The following is a 21982-nucleotide window of genomic DNA, read 5'->3' as shown; positions in this document are numbered from 1 at the left end:
GCATATGAAAAATAAGGATGCCACATGATAAAATATCAAGTTGCATTTTATTTTTAATATTGAGAGTGTATTTTGTATTGATCTTTTTGACGTTTACACTCACTTGATTCTGTCTGATTGAGGCCTAACAGTTTACTTAAATGACAATGTGCAAACAAAGTGTCAATGTGAAAGAAGTTGTTCATAGTGATAAGCCCTGCGAGAATTATCACCTGAGCTTACGGTTGGTGGAAAATGTATTGTTAGGCCTAATCAGCCTATTATTGTATTAAAATTAATTGTATTTTCTTAAAAGTCAGTGTGAACACAGTGTTAACCAGACTCTTAAGTAAAATAGTTCATTTCAAGTTCATCTACCTGTTGGTAATACAACAGTTGACAAACAAAAACAAACAAAGTGACTCCTCTTTCCTCTAGTAGACCAGCTTTAGTTGAGTTCGGCTGGTGCTCTGCTGTCGGCTCCCGGGATGGCCAGCCTGGGAGCCGAGCAGTGTGATGGCGGGTGGATTTTATATTGTAGAACAGGTGAACATTTACAGACTTTTTGGCTGTTTGCCAACGGTTGGCAAGCTAACTGATGACAACACTCAGGATAGACTTGGCCTCTTCCACTTATGAGATGTGCACATTTTCTAAATGCATTATTTTTTTCTGCGGCCCGGAGAGGACACTTTACAAGGCCGTGGGTGGCCCGCAGGCTGTCAGCTGACAATCACGTCCTGTATGACAGATAGAGTTGATGACCAGCTGGCAAACATTGTGGAGCATTTAGCAGCTAATAACTTAATATTTTGCCCAGGAGCTGGTGGAGACAAAAAACAAGTTCACTATGTCAACCTAAAACTAAAAACGTAATATTACAAACTCAAAATAAAAATAATGTGTTATTTTGTTGTTGTTTTTTTGTTTTTTGTTGCAGTAATGCCAAATTACTTAACACACTATGATATTTTGTTATTCACAAAACAGTCCAGTCAATAACATAACAGTAGCAGACACTGCTACAGGATGACCACATCACCAACAGTACCAGCAACAGTTGGCCACAGTGGCTTGTTTGGTCATCGATTCATTTTATGACCCAGATTTTAATTGACTTGTAAGTTTCAAAGCCCAGTTCCTGTTTGCTGTGTCTATGTAAAACGCCAGGGAAGACGTGAGACCCCTCTAAGCCAATTTGTTTGTGTTGTTAATCAGTAACGGGCCGATGCTTTTAATTAATATCACACTCCCTTCTTGGAAATTAATTTTTTTGTTATTAACAATCTCTTCATCCTCTTCCTCTTCCTCAGTCTTTTGTCTCACATTCCTGTTTTTCTGCTTCTGCTTGCTGAACATCTACATCCAACAAATCTACCAGACCTACAGGCCAAGAGACCTCTGATATTATAATATTCTGCACAGCTGTGCTTTCTCTCAGTTAAGACAGAATATATAAAACAAAAAGGGCAAAAGTGATGTGAAGTATCTTCCATCAAAACTGCAGACCATAATTAGCTCAGCTGTTCACTAAAACCGGCCAGTTTTTTTTTTGTATAAACACACACAGGCATTGGTTTAATGTGATGGATTTCAAACAGGCCATCCTTCAGAAGCCAGAAAAAGCCGCCCACACGGCAATCTATATCGACCGTTAGCAATGATATGGGAAGGAACTGATAATTAAACAAATAAATATTCTCATAAAGGATCCGAGTTGACTTTTAGGGAAATAAGAGCCTCCAGTAACAGCGCATCTCATCGATTTAACCCAGTAAACACACCACAGCACACAAGTACTCACCTGAGACCAGTGCTGCTGCCACTATGCCAAATACTTTCCACAAAAAAAGAAAAATGAATGATGGGATATAACTTTCATATTCCCTCTGAAAATAAATAAATATAAATACATCTTTAGATTGACTGAATCAGTAGCTTTTATCAGTGCATCTCTCCTCACTGGTGACTGAGCACACGGCTGTCATCGCAGCCATAGCAAAAGCCACAGAAACAATCGTAATGCGATAACTATAAATAACAGGTACCTGAGCTATGACAACGTATTAACAGTGCTTGTGTTGGCTGGTTCTGTACTGAACTGAGTAAAAAAATCCTACTGAGTTGAAGTCAGAATCAGCACTAAGCCTTGCACTAATATGAACAGTGATGCATTCACTATATATTTTGTTATCTGTGTTGTAAAGCCCCTTCACAGCCTCAAATGGGCACCACAGGTCCACAGTATCACAGGAACACAATGCCATTCATGTCAAACAGGTATAAATAAATTCCCACCAAAGATCCATGAGCATAAGACATATTAGAGGCGTTGTATCAGAAAAGGTGGAACATTGTCCAAGGTCCACTGAGCAAATAAGAAAACAAGACAGACATTTTTAGATTGTAGAGCTAAAATAAAAAGTAATAATGAACAGGTTTTGCAGCCAGTACTTTGGTTTTATAACCTGCATATTAAAGGATAACTACCGTTTTTTACAACCTGGACCTTATTTCTAGCATAAAATACGATGCTTTACTCACCCAGATAACTTTGGTGTCATTTGGCGTCGTTCGGACGAAATTAGATCCAGTGTAGCGCCGGTATATCCATATAATGTGAGTGATCTGGGCACCGAAGCGCAGCCTCTATGAGCATTATCTGCCACGAAACTAGTTCATTTCACCAATATTTTGTTACGATACGCTCGTGCTATTCCCCTCTGAGTCCGGGCTTGTCTGTTATCAACATCCGACCCCGGATCGTAATCGTATGCGTATCGTAACAAAATATTGGTGAAATGAACTAGTTTCATGGCAGATAATGCGTTATATAGAGGCTGTGTTTCAGTGCCCCGTCACTCGCACTATATGGATATAGAGGCGCTACACTGGATCTAATTTCGTCCGAACGACTTCAAATGACACCAAAGTTATCTGGGTGAGTAAATGATAATATTTTATGCTAGAAATAAGGTCCAGGTTGTAAAAAACGGTAGTTATCCTTTAATGTTTTGATGAGAGATGCCCTAAGTCAATCATAGGGATCAGTATCAGGGCAGATACAGGCTTAATTTAAAGGTGTGGACTAAATTAAAACAAATCAAATGTTGAGCCTTTCTGTGTTTTGCTTTGTGAACCTCAGACAGTTACAGTATGTTTGCAGCGTTGATTTCCTTCGTGACAGCTGGAAGCCTATAGAGTGACTGAGTGTGTAAAAAAAATATGTTGCCACTAAATACCCAGATTTGCTAAACTCTGACCCTTATCTAGTTTTTATCTAATCAACGTGTCATGTGTAAATGTGTCAAATCAGACTGGATATCGGCAAATGATTCAGATCAGTATCAGGGCCATTTCCACCAGCAGCAGGCAGCTGTTTTTCTGTAAAAAACCCAAAAATAAAACTAAAAAAAACCTTCATACTGCCTGTCCGGCGCCAAACTCACAAAGTCAGTCACTAGTTTTTAACTGTTATGGTACATTTAGTAGCAAAGGAGAGTGAACTTATATTACAGGAGATGGTGGAGGCCAAAACAGAGCTACAGTCAAAATATTTGATTAAAGGGGCATTATGTAGTTTAAGAAATGCAAACTCAGAATTTTACAATATTAATGCGGTAATAATACCAACTCAGAAGTATTAATTTTTTACAACCGAGTTAACAAGCTGTTCTCAGAGGAAAACAAGGTCCCCAGAGCACCAAGGGTGAAATTGCGTTGTCCTTTAAGGTCAGTTTGTTTATTCAGTTTATTCAGTCATGAAAACAAAGAGAGTTTGTTTATTTACTTTGTTGAGGCAGAAAAAAAATCAGTCAATGAAAATTTCTTCCCCAAAACAACATATTACCCCTTTAATATCCATAGAAAAGAGAGAAATCTGACTCTGAATGGATGCTTATGTTGCTCTGAGCCTATTGGATGTGTACCTTTATACCCAACACATCAGCCAAATCAACTTTAAAGTGGATATAATATGTCAGTGTTGTCTTTGAACACTACTGCACTGCCCACAATCGGAAAGAAGAAAAGATCAGTTATTGCAGTTTTAAAATCTGCATCTTAAAAACACACACACACACACACACACACACACACACACACACACACACACACACACACTATGCACCAACCAGGATGAAGCCTATCACTGAGTTCCCTGCGGCAGGATTTCTCTACAAGCACCGTCTAAGCTGGGGTTTAAGCTATGTTTGGTCACTGAAAAACACAGAAAATGTAAATGCAAACAGGTTCAGTTCAAGTGTAATTACATGGAAGCTGAGGTGAGTGCGGTTACATGTCGGTGCTGCAGCAGCGGTTTAACAGCTGCTAGAGTTTTATGCAAGGTTCCTCTAATTTAGACGGAGAAAACACCCACTCAGTGACACTAAATTGTCTTAGTGGCTGAGGAGATTAAGTTGTTACTTTCAGAGAGCAGTGAGTACTGATGTAAGCTTTATCCTCGCATTTTTTGTTACGTGGCAGAGTAGAGGAGATGATGAAGTACAGTGAAGGTTTAACAGAGGGTTAGAAACAGGTTGCTGTTTGATCTTTTACTTCACTAAACAGTTTCACAACAAGTTTATAATATCAGTCCCTCGTTCCATGTCTTCACCCGTACAGCGTGATGTCCATTTTATAAATTATGGTCCAATTTAGAGTAAGTACGATAGTCGCAAGCACGATATGTCCTCGGGCTCTCAGTAGTATCCAGTCAGGACATCCTCCCCAGCTCCACCCTCTTGTCCAAATGTGGCCACTTCTGGATCCATACAACTTAACCACAATGCATGAACCCTATCACAAGACCATGAGCGGAGTAATCTGCAAGAAGGACAGTAAAAATGAACTGTGGGCCTAGTGACCAATATTTTACTTAGGGCCCATGTCCACATAGCATTTTTTTCCCAGGCAGAAAAGCACTGCGGTGCACTCAGGAGGGGGATGAGGCGTTGAAGCGTTGAGAGAAAAAAATGGCATGTTGGATTTGATTGACAGCTGTTAATGCTATGGCAGCAGAGGGCTGACCATAGTGGATAACAAGCTTACAATGCGTAAGCCCAACACTCACCAGCAATGTACGGACAATCTGCTACCACTAAATGGACTTTTCTGTCTCTGTTATTAGAGAGTCCATTTGATAAAGTTCAGGATAGACAGGCACAGCCTGAAAAAGCTTCTCCTCCATTGTCTAGATTACCATGGAGACAGGTGACGAGTCCCGACCGATCTACTCTATGACTGGTTGCCTGACAAAGAGCAACGGTGACGCCCCCAGCGGCTTTCTGAAATGTTGACTTGGACTTTCAACTTGAAGCTGACCCCGATCTCCTCCTCATGAGAACATTGTAGCTCTTTATTCTGACGTCCTCCTTTGCTGTTGTAATTATTACTGTGGCCACCAGATGTCGCCTTCGAACAATAAACATGAATATGGGTTGTAATAAGCTGCTTTCACAGTCAATGGAAACTGCTAAATAATAAGAAACAATAAGAGATGAAATACTAGAGGAAAAACAGACACCAGAGAGGGAGAGAGACCAGAGGAGAAAAACAGCCTGCATTCATTAACACACAGCAAATACAGTTTCCCAGCTTGATACACATCACGATCTGCACTACATGCCTCCAGCATGTCACATGAAAGGAACCCAAGGCCACAGAACAAGGCAGGAGCAAGAGAGAGGCAGCCACATCCCAGCAGGTGTGTTAAATACAACTGAGCAGAGCAGCCAGACTGAGCACGGCAAGGCCACCAGGCAGTGGAACGCTTTCGGAAACTCTCTAGGCCTCTGGGATCTGCAGCCATTATCCTGTCACCCAAAACGCAGCTCACTGCCTGCTCAAAAGGTCTCGCAGTTTGTTTTTTTACAGATGAAATAAGTTATATTGGGCTGCAATTTGCACAACAAAGCATTAAAGCATTATAGCAAAAGTTTTCAGAATCCCCTCGAACAAAATCGACATCAATGATATCAGCTTTCTTTCTTTAGGATCATTTTAAGAGTTTGCTTACATTAAAGTTACGTACTGTTCCTTTCTTGTTTTTTCTTCCAGTTAGTTATATGCGTTCTTCATCAGCAGTAAGTTTTATAAAGTCACCCCAAAACACAACTTCTGTTTAGGGTCTTTTTACCCGCGATTCAGTTGTGTTAACAACAGGTGAGCCACGTGTGGAGGAAGCTCGTTAATTATGTAGCCGATCAAAAACCAACATGCACTGAACGACATCGCAACAAACAGGTGCACCTGGAGGTTTGTACAGAAACACAGCATGAGTAGGCCGACATTAAATAAGAGAGGTCGCATCACAATCAGTGTGATTACAGGTGGGACGTAGTAACAGAGTGTCTCTCTCTCTGCAGAGCATGTGTGACTGACATTGGGGAAGAGCGAGGGGTTTGTTTGTCACCTAGTTAACTGGCCGCGGATGGCATCGTCCCCTGGATGGATCAAAAAAATTTAATTATAAAACGCTAACATCGGTGGCCAAATATACTTGAGCGGTCGTTAATATACATGACATTACATTATATATAGTTATAGCAGTCAAAGCATTATAGCACAGTGTATGGTGACTTTTGTTTAGACTCTGTAACAGACTTAAAATATAGTGATGTACTCCTTGAAATACAAAATAGTCAAGAAAGGGACAAATTACTTTTTAAAAACTACAGTACATAAAAAACAACAGTAAGTGAAATTGGTTACATCCAGCTCAGCAAGGCAACATCCTGTTGTTGAGAGAAATCACTCACACTGGCTGTCCAGAAAAATGGAAAAAGAAAGGGAAAGTCCCTTCAGCCTGTTGCTATAGTTTCCATGATTTCACCGATTAAGTGTGCCGCCTTCTCCTTATACAGTAAGTGCGGTCTGTGTGCGAGCTAGATTGCCATCGACTGTAGTCTTTGCGGTGTATTCAGGTGCAGCTTTTTTGGCTGGGTCACAGGCGACATGACGTGATGCAACAGTCAGTCTGGGCCCCAAGGTCATTGTTGTATTTATTGGTTTGTTGCACTTCCTTGAAGGAGCCAAAAGAATTAAATATTGCAATCACATCACTGTTCGTAAGCCTGTGACATTAAGGCCCTCCTACCACCCGTCTTTGGTTTAGTCGCGGATTGTTTTGAGCTGTTTTATTCAGTGTCCAACTCTTTTCATGAGGTTGCATCATAACTGTATCTGTGTCTTTTTGTGGTTTACACCAAATACCATATTTCACAACAGGGCTCATAATTAATGGTGCTTCAGTTACCAATGGAGGGAAACCCACTGCTAAAAAAAGATTCATTCAGTGACGCTGGTGGCTCAGTAACTCCAGGTTCAGCTTCGAGGTTCAGTGTTGAAGATTAGTGGGTTCATGTACCGAACACCTCTGGCTCCATATGATGACAAAATAAACAGTTTGGAGCAAACGTTCCTTCAGTTTGCAGTGGGCCTATTTGAGCAACTGTATTAAAATGTTACTGTAAGCTGAATCCCAAGCCAAGCTTATAATTGAAAGCACCAACTTGGCAGCAACACATTAAAGTTTGTGCAAAATACCAATCAAAAGCATGGAAGACAGTGTGAGAGGCAACATGCCAGCGGATTTCTAGAAATTGGTTTCACAATGTAAAAGCATGGTTGTTTTTCTCTTGTGCCCTCCCTTCTCTCGCTCTCTCTCTCTCCCACTCCATCTTATCTTTGACTCTCATCCTTCTGATGAGTGACATATGGATTGCACATGGATCTGTGCTTCTCATTACCGCTGATGGAGCGATAGGCGAAAAGAAATGGAGTGAAAATAAAAGGCCTTCAGCTCTCCAAAGTGCTACTTTTTTTCCCCCCTGTAACGTCAAGTATACTACTTAACAATAACAACAGCACTCTCTTGGCAATGAGGACTCTGTTTTTTTCTCTGGTTATATTCCTCTCACTCTCTCCCACTTTTCCAGAGTGACTAAAACCTCGACAGTCTCGGCTATGCTGACAAATCCTGCTTGTTAAAACACTACTGATTAATTCTCACTTATTACAAAACAAGAGAGGTGGTAGCAGAGATAGAGAAAGATATTCACAGCTGTTTCTTCATATCTTTGATTTAAATTAGAATTTATTACATGTCACTGCTTATAGGTAGCCTTAACCACAGGCAAGTAATCGTGTTGTGAGTATTGTGTGTTATTGTGGGTTGCTACTGCGACAGTAAAATTCCCCTTGTGGATTAATAAAGTAATCTATCCGTCCATCCATCCATCCATCCATCCATCCATCCATCCATCCATCCATCTATATATATACATAATACCTGCCAAAACGTATGCCTAGGAACCTGTTCATGATGACATAAATCATTATATACTAGGACAATAGTGTCTTAATGATGTGAGAAAGGTAGGATAAGGATTTTGAGGAAATGTTCATGAAATGCTTTTGTTAAATGGTGTCTCCCCAGGTACTTATTAGCCTTGAACCCCTGATCCTCCCCACGCTGCTGATTGTGACTCAGTTCCAGCACACTCAGCTGTGCTCTGGCACTAGAGGACCAAATGTAAGCCAGCTCTCGCTCGTATATGGCTGCTAGTTTTGGATAAGATGTGGGGGTGCAGACTTGGACCAATTTGGAACTGAAAATTGTTGGCAGTTAGCACCATCTGGGCCAGAGAATCGGATACGTGTACTTAGGCTAATTTGGTGTGGTAGGAAAGTAAAAAAAAAAAAAGTGGGATTGATTAAGAGGAACAGCTCGTCCAAAAAGCGAAAATTCAGTCATTATCTACTGTCCCCATGCCAACGAAAAGTCAGGTGAAGTTTCACAGTGCACAAAACATTTCTGGATCGTCACAGTAAATAATAATAATAATAATGCTGTAAATATAATGATCTACTTGGGACTGGGGCTTCCAGAGACTTGGATACACACAAGGAGAGGAGAATGTTGCAAAGCTGTTTTGCTGTGAAGCTCCAGAAATGTTTTGTGGACTCGATGGACAGCGAGTAGATAATGTCTAGACTGAAATTTTTGTGTTAAGTTTTCCTTTAACTTGTCATGTTGAGAACCTTATAGGCTGTAGAAAATTGATTTATATGGCTCTAGAGGAGCTTTTGAGGATAATGATGAGATAACCCCTGATAATGTCATCACAGTTATCTCAATTTGAGCATGAAAGCTACAAATGATGTGGATTTTGTGAGAATTTATTGGAGTTTCCCAAAGCTGAAAAGTGGGATCTGCTGTTCAGGCATCCCCAGTTCAAGAAGTGAACTCCTGCTTATTTACAACACGGACAATGTGAGATCACAGTTGAAGTACTTCCACAGCTTGGATGAACGGTCACTCCTGGTTTTATCATCAGAACAGAAGATGTTTTATTGTTTGACCACAGACTCCGGTTGCAGGGAAGTAAAATGGATGAACTGGAACTGTGTTGTGTAATGACAAATAAATCAAACTGGACCTCATGCAGCTGTTGCATTAGAAAATATCTGGCCCAACAATAACACCTCAGTATTTTGAATTAATTTATGCTCTAATTATCTCTCTAATTATGAGCAATGGGGCCCAGAGTTTGTGGGTATAGCAGTAATTGGAGCTATCTGCCTTGCCAAACTGACTGAATAAACATGGTACCTTGGTATTATCTTTACTTTCATGAGAATTTCTTCAAATTCTGAGGTTAAATTATTAAAGGTCCCATATTATGAAAAACACGTTTTCTCTGGTCTCTACATATATAAACTGGTCCTCCCTGAGCCCACCAACTCCCAGAATGAGGAAAGCAAACCAGTCCTGCATCATCTCTGCAGCCCACCCACTGGTAACACGAGGCTCCTACAGGCTGTTCAGATTTAGGCCGAAAACACTCCCCCTCTCCCCGGAGATATCCGAGAGGTGAAGGTCGGTGTGTCCAGCGGTAAGATAGCAGTGTTTCGCAATGTCGTCGCTCAGAGCTAGACACGCACATTGCTCTGTTGTTGGTTGTAAAAATCAACATAAGTGCCTTTTTTCTGTCCCAGCTACAGAAGAACAGAAGAGACAGTGGTTGCGTTTCATTTTTAACGACAACGTGCCGGCTCCGGTTCCTGTGAGTCTGTTTGTGTGTGCTAACCACTTCACATCGGACTGCTTCAGTAACGAGGGTCAGTACAAAGCTGGCTTTGCCTCGACACTGACCCTCTAAAAGGATCAGTCCCAACCATACGGGACCAGCAACTGCACCCGAGCCACAGGTAAGTGTCGCAGCGTGTTGATAGTATTTACAGTCAGCTTGAAATCAGCTAACTAGTTAGCTCCGCTTCGGTCCGCTATGCAACGACGTTTGAAGCGAGTTTAATGTTAATAATATTACGAGGGAGCTTGGTTGTCGCAGTGAAAAGTCTGGAAACATGTGCAGACTGGAGACAGAGACTATGTGAACAGTGTCCAAGAGTTTGGAGACAAACACAGCTTTCGCTAGCTGTTTTTAGATGTTACCTGTTGCAGGTCAGTGGGGGATGGGAGCCGGGTGGTTGTGTTGGGGAGTCCTGCTGCAGTATTTCTTCAGGAGCCTCTCCTTCTGGGTCCGATTCTGGGTCAAACTGGTGTGGTTGAACGACAGCATCTCCGCGAGCCATAGTGATACATCCACCGTAAACATTAGCGCATGCTACCGTTAGCGTGAGCGGCATCCTCTCCCTGAGAGGCGCGTGTAGCAGGACGGAGCTCATTAGCATTAAAGGTGCAGGCACAGAAACAGCTGCTCTCAGTAGAGCCACTTTCAGACTGCTGAAGTTCAGGACCAGGATGGGTTTGGGGCAATACATTTTGAATACAGTGTTGTTGGACCTCTGACAGCTGTGTGAAATTGATGAAAAACAGTATAATATGGGACCTTTTAAAGCTGGTGGCATGAAAATAAACCAAAAGACTGTTAAATTAAAGCTGAGGCATTTTTGCCATGTGGCACCAAGCTTTGCATACGACTCACAGCAAAGCTAACATAGCCTGAACCAGAGACAATAAAATGGCAAAATTGTGCTACTGACCAAACCTCTGTCAAAAAACCTGGCTGCTGTGATAGCGGTGTAAACACTAACACTCTCTGTGGTGTCCAAAGCAGAGTCAGCTAGGAGAGCTAACTTTTAGCTACAGTAGGCAGCAGTTACAGGTTGCTTTCAGGAAACTCTGTAAATCACAGAGTGCCACTAGAGGACAGCAGAGGGACAAGCCAGTAAGCATTTTCTCCATAAAATATGATCCAGTTTTCCACCCAAATCACTGATAGTTGGTGCTTTTTGAGATGTAGAGCTGCAAAGTGTTGAAGCTACCTGCTCACTGAAGTGACATAGTGCAGAAATGAGTGACGGGGGAGGAGTGGCTGAGACAGAGACACCATTCACCTTCTTGCCATCAAAGGGTTGTGAAGTTGTTATTTTACAGGTAAGATAGTTGCATAATATTGCTTTGACTTTACAGCTATCCTGAGAATAGTTTTAAAAAAGATGCACCCATGTTGACTTTGGGGAGTGCAGGATGCAGCTCCGTGTGAGGGACCTAAGACAAACAGTTCTGTGGCCATTTTTTTTTCTGTTGTCCCCAACTCGAAGGTCAATATTGTATTTCTGAGGGCCCCGTCTCATCACAACCCTGGCATGGGTCTTGCAACCCAGGCATAACGCCAAACCATTTCAGCTACCTGGGTTAATAGTAAAACCTCATCTTAATTCAAGTCCTAAACCAATGCTGCCTCTCGAGGACGTAATTTGTAAAATATGTCACCGTGTCTAGGTCTGAGAAAATAAATTGATAGGGAAAAACACTAAAACACTAACACTAACTCTCTTCAGAGCTAAGGCCACCTAGCCCGCGGCTAACAACAAGAGGGAAGCAGAATCTATGAAACAAATATAAACAGCTATTTATATGCAACAGAGAAAACAACAGGCGAGCTCTGACAAAGAGCTGCGAGAAAGCTTCCGCCTACCACCATCATCCACTGCACCGCCACAAAACCTCTCCTCCCTCTCTCTCCATTCCTCCATTGTGCTGCGAGTTCAACTTCTTTGACTCCTCATCGTCTGCTTTCTCCCACCCGCCTCCGCACTTTCTTATTCTCTCCTTCATTCCTCGTCTCTCTTTTCCTGCCTGCTATGATGGCAGCCGGGCTTCCTGTGGCTTGTGCTGCTAAATACAGCTTTCAGTCAGTAACACACACACACACACACACACACACACACACACATTCCTACATGCACACCAACACGATCCGATTCTCTCCAGTTTCTGTGAATTATGATGCATCAAATTGGAAAGTTTGAGTCGATTCAATTAGAAAAAAGTGTCCTCACCACTCACCATCTGCCTCTAAGGAATTTTGTTCAACGCACAGCAATAGAAACAATTTTGTTGAATAAGTAGTAACAAAATATTGTCCATTAAATATTCATCTTTACGTGCAACCCTCTCATTTTCCCCTTGATACTGTACGTTACTAATTATATTCATCGACATCCACACTTTTTTGACACCGTGTTTCTCGTGTTCGAAATCTTCATTGAAGCTGCAATTATGTTAACACGATCAAGTAAAATGAGAGAAAAATGGGGGTAAATACATAATTAAATCACTTGACATATGCTGGAAATATTAACCATCTTCGGATGCCTCTTTGTGACTCCTTTTCTCTGTCTCTCCCTCTTTTTCTGTCTCTCTCTTTCTCTTGTGTGGGCGGACTATTGTCTGGAAAAGGGCTGTCACTCAGTCGTCCAAAGAAAGACAGCAGACACACTCTCACAATCTCACATACACACCATCACACACGCACACATACACACATGCGCGCGCGCGCACATAACCTCAACGGCAAAGACAAATATTGCTATTTCCAAGTAACTGCCACTCAGGGAAGCATATATCACCACCAAAAGCACTAGAAGATGATTCATACTCAACAGCAGGCTTTTAGGCTCAACATTAGCCATTGTCCTCCAACCATAGCCATATCTGACAGCGGAAGGGGAAAAAAGACAATTTACCAACAATGACATATTTATCTATGCATTTTATGCACTGGGAGCTCACACTTAGGGAACAATGATAATGGCTCAGTGATAAACTGAAGTGAGGAGTGGATGAAAGAACAAAAGGTAAGTGAGAAGGGTGATTGCTGGAAGGAGATTTGTACAGGTGAATGTGTAGAAACACTGCAGCTCAGCTGACACCATGTTTTTACCCCCAACTCATCAAACACGGCAGCTTTGGCACATGTGAGACCTCTGGGGTCAAGTTGGTAACGTTTTTAGTGAACACTATTGCAAGGAAAGCATTAGATATTGCTAAAGGAAACCATGATTTTCAATGGAGAATTACATTGTGTTATATAAGTCTACATAACTGATGTTTATGAGCATTTGAAAAAGACTCCATTTAAACTTTCTTTCAAAGAAGCTATGAATCCCTCCTCTTTCCCATCACCTTCACCTGTCCCATCCAGCCGCCAAAAGAGCAGACAGTGTGATGCTTTCGCCTCGCCTTACCTCAGTCTCAATCAGCCATGCATCCTTTTATCCTCACACTCCTGTGGGCCAAGGCTACCCTCAGAGAGCTTGCTCAACATCTGTCGCCAAGCTGCTGTCGAGGTGTACAGTTTCTGTGGCTGCCTGCGTGGGCCTCATTATGCTGTGTCCTGTATAAACAGGCAGCTGCTGCCGTCCCACCTGGCCATCTCCACTCTGTTTCTATTACAGAGGCTGTTAGGCCATTAAAGATTAGTGGAGCACACTGGAGTTCACAGTAAATAACAGAGTGGCAGAGACATGCAAATATGAACTTGGATTTCTGCCATTAACCTAAAGAACCCTGCCTGTCTAAATGCAGTACATAGAGTACGCCGTCTTTATTACATTTATGCATTTGGACAATTCTTTCCCTTCGACTGTCTTCTCTTGGACATGCCTGAGCTTACAGACGGACAGGATTTTTTAGCGTGGAGAGCACTTCATGCCGTGTCCACTCAAGAGGCTTCTGCTCAGACAGTGGAGGTATTCCTTGGGGGGCTTGGCAATCTTGTCGAAACCATTCTAAGACTCATTTGGGATTAAGTTATTTTATGTGGCAGGCATTTGTCTGTGGAGAATTTAAATGTTTTCAAGGAGAAATCTGTTAAAAATGGCTTTGTCGTTCCAGAATGGACCTCGCACAAATCTTTCACCTATATGTGTCACAAAATAATCAATGCACATCAGAATAGTGATTGTTGTTTGAATTGATTTATGGTTTCCAAAAATGGCCGGATGTCTGAGAAACTATTATGTTGATGGAACAAAGAGGATAGAACCGTGCTGCGAGGACATGGGACCGGGTGGGACCATTCAAGTGGAGTTTATCTTCAAGCATTTAGGGTAATTTTAGATGAAAAATGTTTGCCGAGAGTTACCTCTTTCATGTCTGCACAATACACAAACCATCAAAGAACAACAGTCTTTTGATGTCTTTGTTTGATGAATGACATCAAAGTCAGTTAGCCAGCAGCCAGTTAGCTTAGCTAAGCACAAAGACTAGAAACAGAGGGGAACAGGTAGCTTGGCTCCGAAGCGAACAAAATCCTGCTACCAGCACTTCTAATTAAGATGTATATCTCGTTTGTTTAATCTGTCATGATCACAGGTAGTAATTTGTCATTTTGACTGATTGCCAAACAAAGAAGGTCTTATCTAATATGAGCTTGCCAGTGGGCAGGCCCCAGAGAGAGAAGAGATAAGATTGTTTGAGAGTTGTGTGCTGAACAACTTTTTGATGAGACCGTGATGGACAATGTATGGAAGCCTTTATGAATACAATGAATTATTTTTGCTTTAGTTTCTGTCTGTGTCTATTAATGTAAATGATGTGAAACCAATGTTAAGCTCCAATGGTTGGACCAGAGTGGATTTGAGCTTGCTGGGCCCATTAACATGGCAAGTATGAGAAACTGAGTTAAGCTCTCCATGGTTTATACAAGGCCTGCGATTCTTTTCTTGTTCTGTTAGCAAATTTGGTAATCTCTGGGACATGTTATGTACTGTCTCAGTTATAAGGCTTAGTGGTAATGAAATCCCCTAGACCTAACAACAAATCATTTAACCAATAGTGTGCTGTGACAAATCCATACAGAAACTGAAGTGTAAAAATGACAAGTTGTAGTTTCACAGGGGGCCAGGCACAGTAACTTAATGGATTCTTGTTGTTACCAAGAGGTTGCAAGGCACCCAACACAGACTTTAAAAAGGTCTGTTCATTTATTACTCTGCTTTGCAAGATGAAGATTCAACATTTTGTGAAGGCTCACACCAAAGCATATAATAGACCTAGGCAAAATTAGTATGCACGTGTATAAAGGTGCAGAACCAGCAGGGGCTGATAATGATGGAAACAATGGACGATTGCTATTCAAAGAGCCAAAAAGTCCAGATTGGGAGGAGGTTGTGGATGGTTGGTTGGTGTATTTATAGTACTCTCACCCAGACAACATGGGGGTTTCTATTTCCAGCAGACAGCCAGCGGTGCCAGTAGTTATTTTATGCAAAACCATGATCTTCTCTTAAACCTAACCAAGTGGTTTTTGTGCCTTTTATTTTTGAAAATGCAACAAGATTTAGCATGTTATTGATTACTTACTTGATCACAAAATAGACTGTGTTGAGACAGGTAGTCGAGGCCAAACGCAACAGTGACACAGTGGAACAACGATTTTATGGCATGGTTTGGGTTTGGTGTGATACTTGGTTGCACCATCACCCAGAAATTTGTCACAGTGGAGCATCCACTCCAACACAAACTGCAGCACTTCAAAAAAAGAGCTCAAGCAGAATCTGATTCGGCAAGGACAATAACTTGAGCCACTGTGTTTTCAGTTTCAGAAAACTTGCACCCTACTAGATAGCGATGGGTTTTGCTGGAGCTAGAGTTGCAGCTGAAAGGATATTCACCACTGCTAGAGACACAATGTTATTTCCCTTTTCCACAAAAAAAAACAAAGCTGACATATTTCATCTGCATGTTAAAATGTTGCTTGTTTCTCCATATATATATATATATATATATATATATCTCAGGGAGAGGAAGTGGTGAATGACCACTGGAAGGCATATCTTGCCGCTAACATTGAAAGATGTGAAAGAATAATATTTAATTGCCATATATTACATCATGAAAATACTCCTAATAATGTCTTTGCACCACAGTAATTCATACAGTTTGATATTTAAATTCACCAAAATGTAAAATAGATATGCTTCCCATCTGGAAAAGGTGTGCTGCATGCTCAGGGTAGGCAGCTGGAAGGTGTGGAAGGCACAGTCGTAACTGGGGATGGGTTAGATAAGGTTCAGAGGGTGGAGATGGAGGGGCAGGTGGATTCTGGGGATTGGGGATACTGAACGTCTGAAGGGGTGGGCAGCATCGGGCTTGGCCCGGGAAGATGGTTATTACGTTGGTGGAGGTGGTGATAAAGTCTCATGTTATGATCGTTTGGTCCAGATGCTACACCTCCTGAACCCAGTCACCATCACTCGTTGTTCCTTTAATCTCTGGTGGGAGTCTCTTAAGACCCTTTAAAACTTTTTAGAAGCCAAGAAAGAGTGGCTCCCTGCCAAAAAAACTCATGTAAGACCACAGAAATCTGCCTTCAAGGGTCTGAGGAATCCTGCAGAATGTGAAACGTGGGTGGTGGCAGGCACAGGAGAATGACCCCCTCCCTCTGTGACACTGAGACTAACTCTGGATTCAGGTGGGACTGGTGCCCCTTCATGAAAAGCAGCAGTAGGCCTGCCTGTTTTGGCCATATGGATTGTCTCATGGCTATGATCTAGGATCCACTTAATACTCTTCCTCTCCCTCTTTTTAATTTGATAGATGTTAGACATCTGTTAATGCATATTAATGTTTTCACAGTCCGAAAAAACTTTAAAATTAGGTTGAAAGATTCATTTCACGCCTTGAATAAAGTTGAACATTTCAATTAAGTCTGTTGTTGCTCCTGTCCCAACTTCTTTAAAAAGGTGTTGCTGCCATTAAATTCAGAAAGCAGATATTTGGACAATGATCTTCTCTAATCTAAAGCAGGAGTTCCTAAACATACCCATAAACTAGAATGGCACTCAGTATAGTTCATATCTCTGCCAAGGCCTAACAGTCCCCTTTAATTCAGTCGAGCTTAATCCAATATTAACTCGCCCTGTATCACTCTAAATATTAAATCACCCATTACTGCTTAACCATCATTTTACACCTCAAATAGGGCTGGTTGGTTGGTTGAAACAAGTGCAGGACAGCTTAACAACCATTCACACCTGGGATCACCTAGCCCTAGCAACCCACATGGAGGCGGGTTGGGTCAACAATCAGTAAGTGGCCCTAACGACTCTGAAACTCGAACATGTCCTCAACGACTCTGTAAGGACACTCCCACACAGAGTTTAAAACCCTGCAACTCCCCTTCAGTTAGTTAGAGCTGAAGAAGCCTCTTGGATGAGAGGTGAAACGTCTTCAAGAAACTGAAACAAGTCCAGTTGCCTACGATACAGCACTTTAATTACCATGACCTGGATGACTGAGAACCTTCATCAACAAGCACAGGACTTTCACCCAGGAGACTGCTGTCCATGTCCATAGCTGCAGTTATGTAACTTAGTTATTTAAACCCGAACCATCTGATCTTTTCCTAAACCTAAAAAAGGATGCTTTAGCAGAAGAAACCAAGGACATGGTTGACGACAAAGGAAGGAAATTCATTCAGCACACTCCGAGGAAGAGTAACCTCACTTCTCCTCCTCACCAGTGTATCTCCCCGAAGATGCCCCTGAATGTGGACAACAGTTTGCCTTTTGGGATGAAGATGTTACCTGCCTTCAGCAAGTCTTCTCCTCCTCCTCCTCTCTCTGGGCTTCCCTCCCCTCCCACACCGCTCTTTCTCCCTGCCTCTCAGGGAGTCAGATCCATAAATCAAGGGATCAAAGGCATGGACCTAATCTGAGCTTTCTGCCTCCACTTGACAAAAGGGCTGTTTGTGTTGTTGCGAGACGCCAACTTGTACTGCAGTGTGAAGAAATACACAGCGGCTGTTAGCTCCCTCTACACAGCCCTGCAGGTGAGGCCTTAAAAGAAACGAATACACACATACACACTCCTGTAAAACTGCTATTATTGTTGATTTAGTGTTATTATTGTCGAGTTTTTATTCATGCACCTCGAGCTATGAGAAACAAAAGCAACATCACAATTTACTGGTCGCTACCTTCGGCTCACTGCTCCCTGTCCCCCTTTAACCCTGCACCGAGAATTGTTGTGCCTTATCTGCTGCTTTATGCTCGATACTTGAGAGGTGAAACAGATGAGAGCATATGGCTGCAAAATATGACTGCACCCAAGAGCATGTGGCTTATGGCTCAAGCTGGAGAAGGTGTAGTGTGCCAGACACATTCAATATGAAACACGTATATGCATCCGCAGATACAAAACTTGTTTTTCTGCCGGACCAGCCTGGTAGTTTAAGTGATTTGTATGTGTGATGTACAATCTTTTCAGTGTGCAAGGTCCTTTTTGATAGCTTGTCTCCAGCCTAACTTACACTGAATGAGTGTAATATTAGATTAAGAAGGACTAATGTCTCAGGGATTGCCCATTGAGAATGATCACTCGACTCTGCAGTTCCGTTCGGCTCAACAACGTTTTTGAGTCTTTCAGCTTATTGCTTTGGTTCAATCTCAGCAACAGGCAGTTGATTTCAGTGAAAAAGCTCTGATTAAACCACAGTACACTCTCTGCTCAGCACTAAACAGTAGACAGACACAGTTAGTAAGTAGCTGGTGAACATATCGGAACATTTGGCAGCTAAAGAGAAAGATGTATTAGTTCTCAGAAGTAAGTGCAGATCAAAACAGAGCTAACAGGAGGGTGACCAGAAACAAGACGTTACTTTGCCAACATTGTAACAACTTTCCCAGTTTGCATTTTCCTGTTGAAAAAGATGTAAACATATTTTACCGAGATTTGCAATACTGGCTTTTAACTGATAATTGCCTGTGATTTCATTGACAGATTACAAAATCAAAGTTTGCTATTATTCCAAAATTATTTTACTGCCGGGGTCAGAGATCAACTCAGAAACCATCTGATTATTTCTACAGCTTGTTCACCTTGCTCCACATGCACTTCAGCATTTGCCTTACAGCGGTAAGCAAAGTGTCTTATTTGATATTAATATATGAAAATGCTCCCATTATGATGTCCTGGGGGCTTGCTCTTGGCAGCTCTCAGCCTATATTATATAGGCTATACTTCCATATTTATGACACATTATATAAAACATTAGATGACTTCAAATTCTGTCTTCATGTCGACCACATGAACACATCCAACAGTTCACTGTGACTGCAGAAATGCCTTTACACTAATCAATATCGTCTCTCTTTCAACCTACAAGGAACAAGTTTCCAAAATTATTACACATATTTGTGTTTTGGGACAAGTTCATGGTGTACCCGCATTTTAGACGGTTTCAACATTGGTGCTTCAACATTTGTTATCTTGTCTTATCTTGTTGGACAATCTCCAGCCTGTCCGAATCTCAATCTCCAGATGCTTTTCCGACCATTACCAAGTAGTTTTTGTGCCTGAACCCAACAAGTCCATTTACTGAAATTGACTGAGTCCTTCTTAACTTCTGTCACTTTTTTGAACATTGTTTTAAGATAGAAAAACATTTCATTGGTCTCAGAAAACAGAAATAAACACAGATCAGAGCAAATTAAACTCAGGAGTCCACACTGCAGATCTTTATGATTGCACATTTGTTTGTCATCCATCTTTCAGTAGCTGATGCGAAATGTAGGGACACTGGGACACTTGTCTACACAAAGTTCACACAAGTCAGCTCCCAAAGCAACCCTGATATAATGGAAGGCACAGGAACACTCCAGGCATTTGGACTGCTCCTTCAGGCCATAACCGGTGATATTTCACTAGTCCACTAGAAAACAAGTACAGATAAGACTGCAGATTCAGAGAGGCCTGTAATGTGCTATTATTATCTGTGCCTACTTCAGCTACAGCTCAGCATATTTACAATACATGAAGCAAATCTTTCAGACTGCAACACTGAGTTAATTTGCCTTGAAATGCACCATATGCTGACATCAGTCAGACATTCTGATGGTCATGTTTCCGCTTTAAGGCTTAAAAAGACAACACAAAAGGCACACATGATAACAGCAGCCCTCATTAAGATGGCTGAAAGAGACTGTTTTAAGCACTTACAATGCTGCTTATCTTGTTCCTGATCCCAACTTTTGTTCTCATTAAGCACCTTCAGTCAAAGCCAGATCTCAGTCATTGTTTTCACTTCATTAATAGGGTGAAGGAATTGAGGCCAAATGACTATTGGGGATGATGCCGTTTCAGCCATCTTTTTTCTTTCTTTTGTCAGTTTAGTTTATTAGCTAGATCACAACTTTTGCAACAATTGATTAATTAATAGTTCTTGGATGTTATATTGACATTAAGAGCTGTACCTAAGAGATCTGAGGCTAAAAAATGGTAACGATGGCTCCTTTTGAAAGCACAGATTTCTCTCTCAGAGACATAGTGTGATACCATTATTGTATTGCAGGGTAACTTCATGACAAACCTGAGCTTCTCCAGACACCTGAACTCTCCTTTGCTGTAGCTTACCTCTTAAGGCCATGTGCTGTCGGACTTGCAGGGAGCAGAGGACATCAACCTTGTGGTAAGCTACATTCAGACATACGCACACACACACACACACACACACACACAGCAAAGTGTAGTGTTCATTTCTATTGTTGTTGTTTTTTTACTATGAATTCATGAGGAGTGAGTCTGTCTGTCTCCCAATTTGTTTATCTGTTGATTGTTCCATTAACTTCATAGACATTTAATTGGACAAAGTAAACACAAATATATATATATATATATATATATTTACAACACTGATGTCCCAGTAATTTCTAAATTTCATTTATTGGCCTGAGGGGTGCCAGAACAACAGCAAAATAACAAGAGTTAGGTTACAGCTGCAACCCAGTGAGGAGATAATTGTCATCACTCACCAGAACCCAAAAACTGTTGAATGGATAAAAAGTTAACTTTGCTTTTCTTAAATCCTTAACACCAGTGAGGAATACATCATAAAGTCTCACCTGAGCTGTATTTCTATGGCTTGTTTGTTTTGTTTCCAACCTGCCTGCCTCATTGTGTCTGCATTTGGGTCCCCACCTTTGCCTCAGCTGAACTTATGTCACATGATGGTTTATGGATGGTGGTTATGTGAAATATCCCCATGGTCATGACTTCACACGGATCAGACAATTCAAGATGGCGACTGCAAAGCCTAATTCAGACGAAAGATTCACAACGAGCCAAAACCATTTTAGAAAGTTGCAGTAATGTGAAGTCAGTTACAAACTGGTGGTGGTGGCTGCGGCAGAGGCGCCTGAGGAAGAGGAGGAGGAGGAGGAGGAAGAGGAAGAGGAAGAGGGGCTGGCAGGTTCCTGCAGGCCTGCAGAAGAAAAACATGACGTGATGAGGAATGGGAGGACCCCTTGAATGAAGAACGTCCTCTTCTCTGCCTCCAATGGCAAGAAAAAAGTATCACGGACAACCCAGACAAGTACCTGAGAGAATACCAAAGGTACCATGAGGGAAGCTGCCCCTCACAAAAACCACTAGAGAATGCCCTCTCAAAGGTCTCGCGAGTCAAATCCTTCTCATGAATTTGGGTAGTAAAGACCTCGGCACCTGCTGGACATCACAGAGAACATCAGGAAGTAAGTGTTGCTTTCTTAATTAATTTGTTATTAGGTTGATAAAACAAAAATGTGAACAGTGACTAAGACAAACCTTGTGCTTTCTGCAGATGGGTGAAGTAAACTGGGCAAGACGGTGACCACAGCCAACTATGGCTATGGTTGAGACACCACCTAGCTCGCTGGCATCGTGAGAGCCGTGAGGTCGTCCCTGGCCAACATCACGAAAAGGTTGTCCTTC

General features: G+C 41.8%; 1 long non-coding RNA gene across 1 annotated transcript; it reads left to right on the top strand.

The window, feature by feature from the left end:
- Positions 1 to 19824: 19824 nt before the first annotated feature.
- LOC311258031 lies at positions 19825 to 21746 on the top strand. Its single transcript, XR_014622694.1, has 3 exons — positions 19825 to 19927; positions 20586 to 20702; positions 21602 to 21746. It is a non-coding gene; the product is annotated as an uncharacterized lncRNA (long non-coding RNA).
- Positions 21747 to 21982: the final 236 nt, after the last annotated feature.

This window comes from Pagrus pagrus, assembly GCF_965226575.1.
Source record: "Pagrus pagrus genome assembly, chromosome: 6".
In the NCBI taxonomy this organism is placed as follows: domain Eukaryota; kingdom Metazoa; phylum Chordata; class Actinopteri; order Spariformes; family Sparidae; genus Pagrus; species Pagrus pagrus.
The sequence above is the reverse complement of the archived record's forward strand: the minus strand, read 5'-3'. Positions and strand labels throughout refer to the sequence as shown.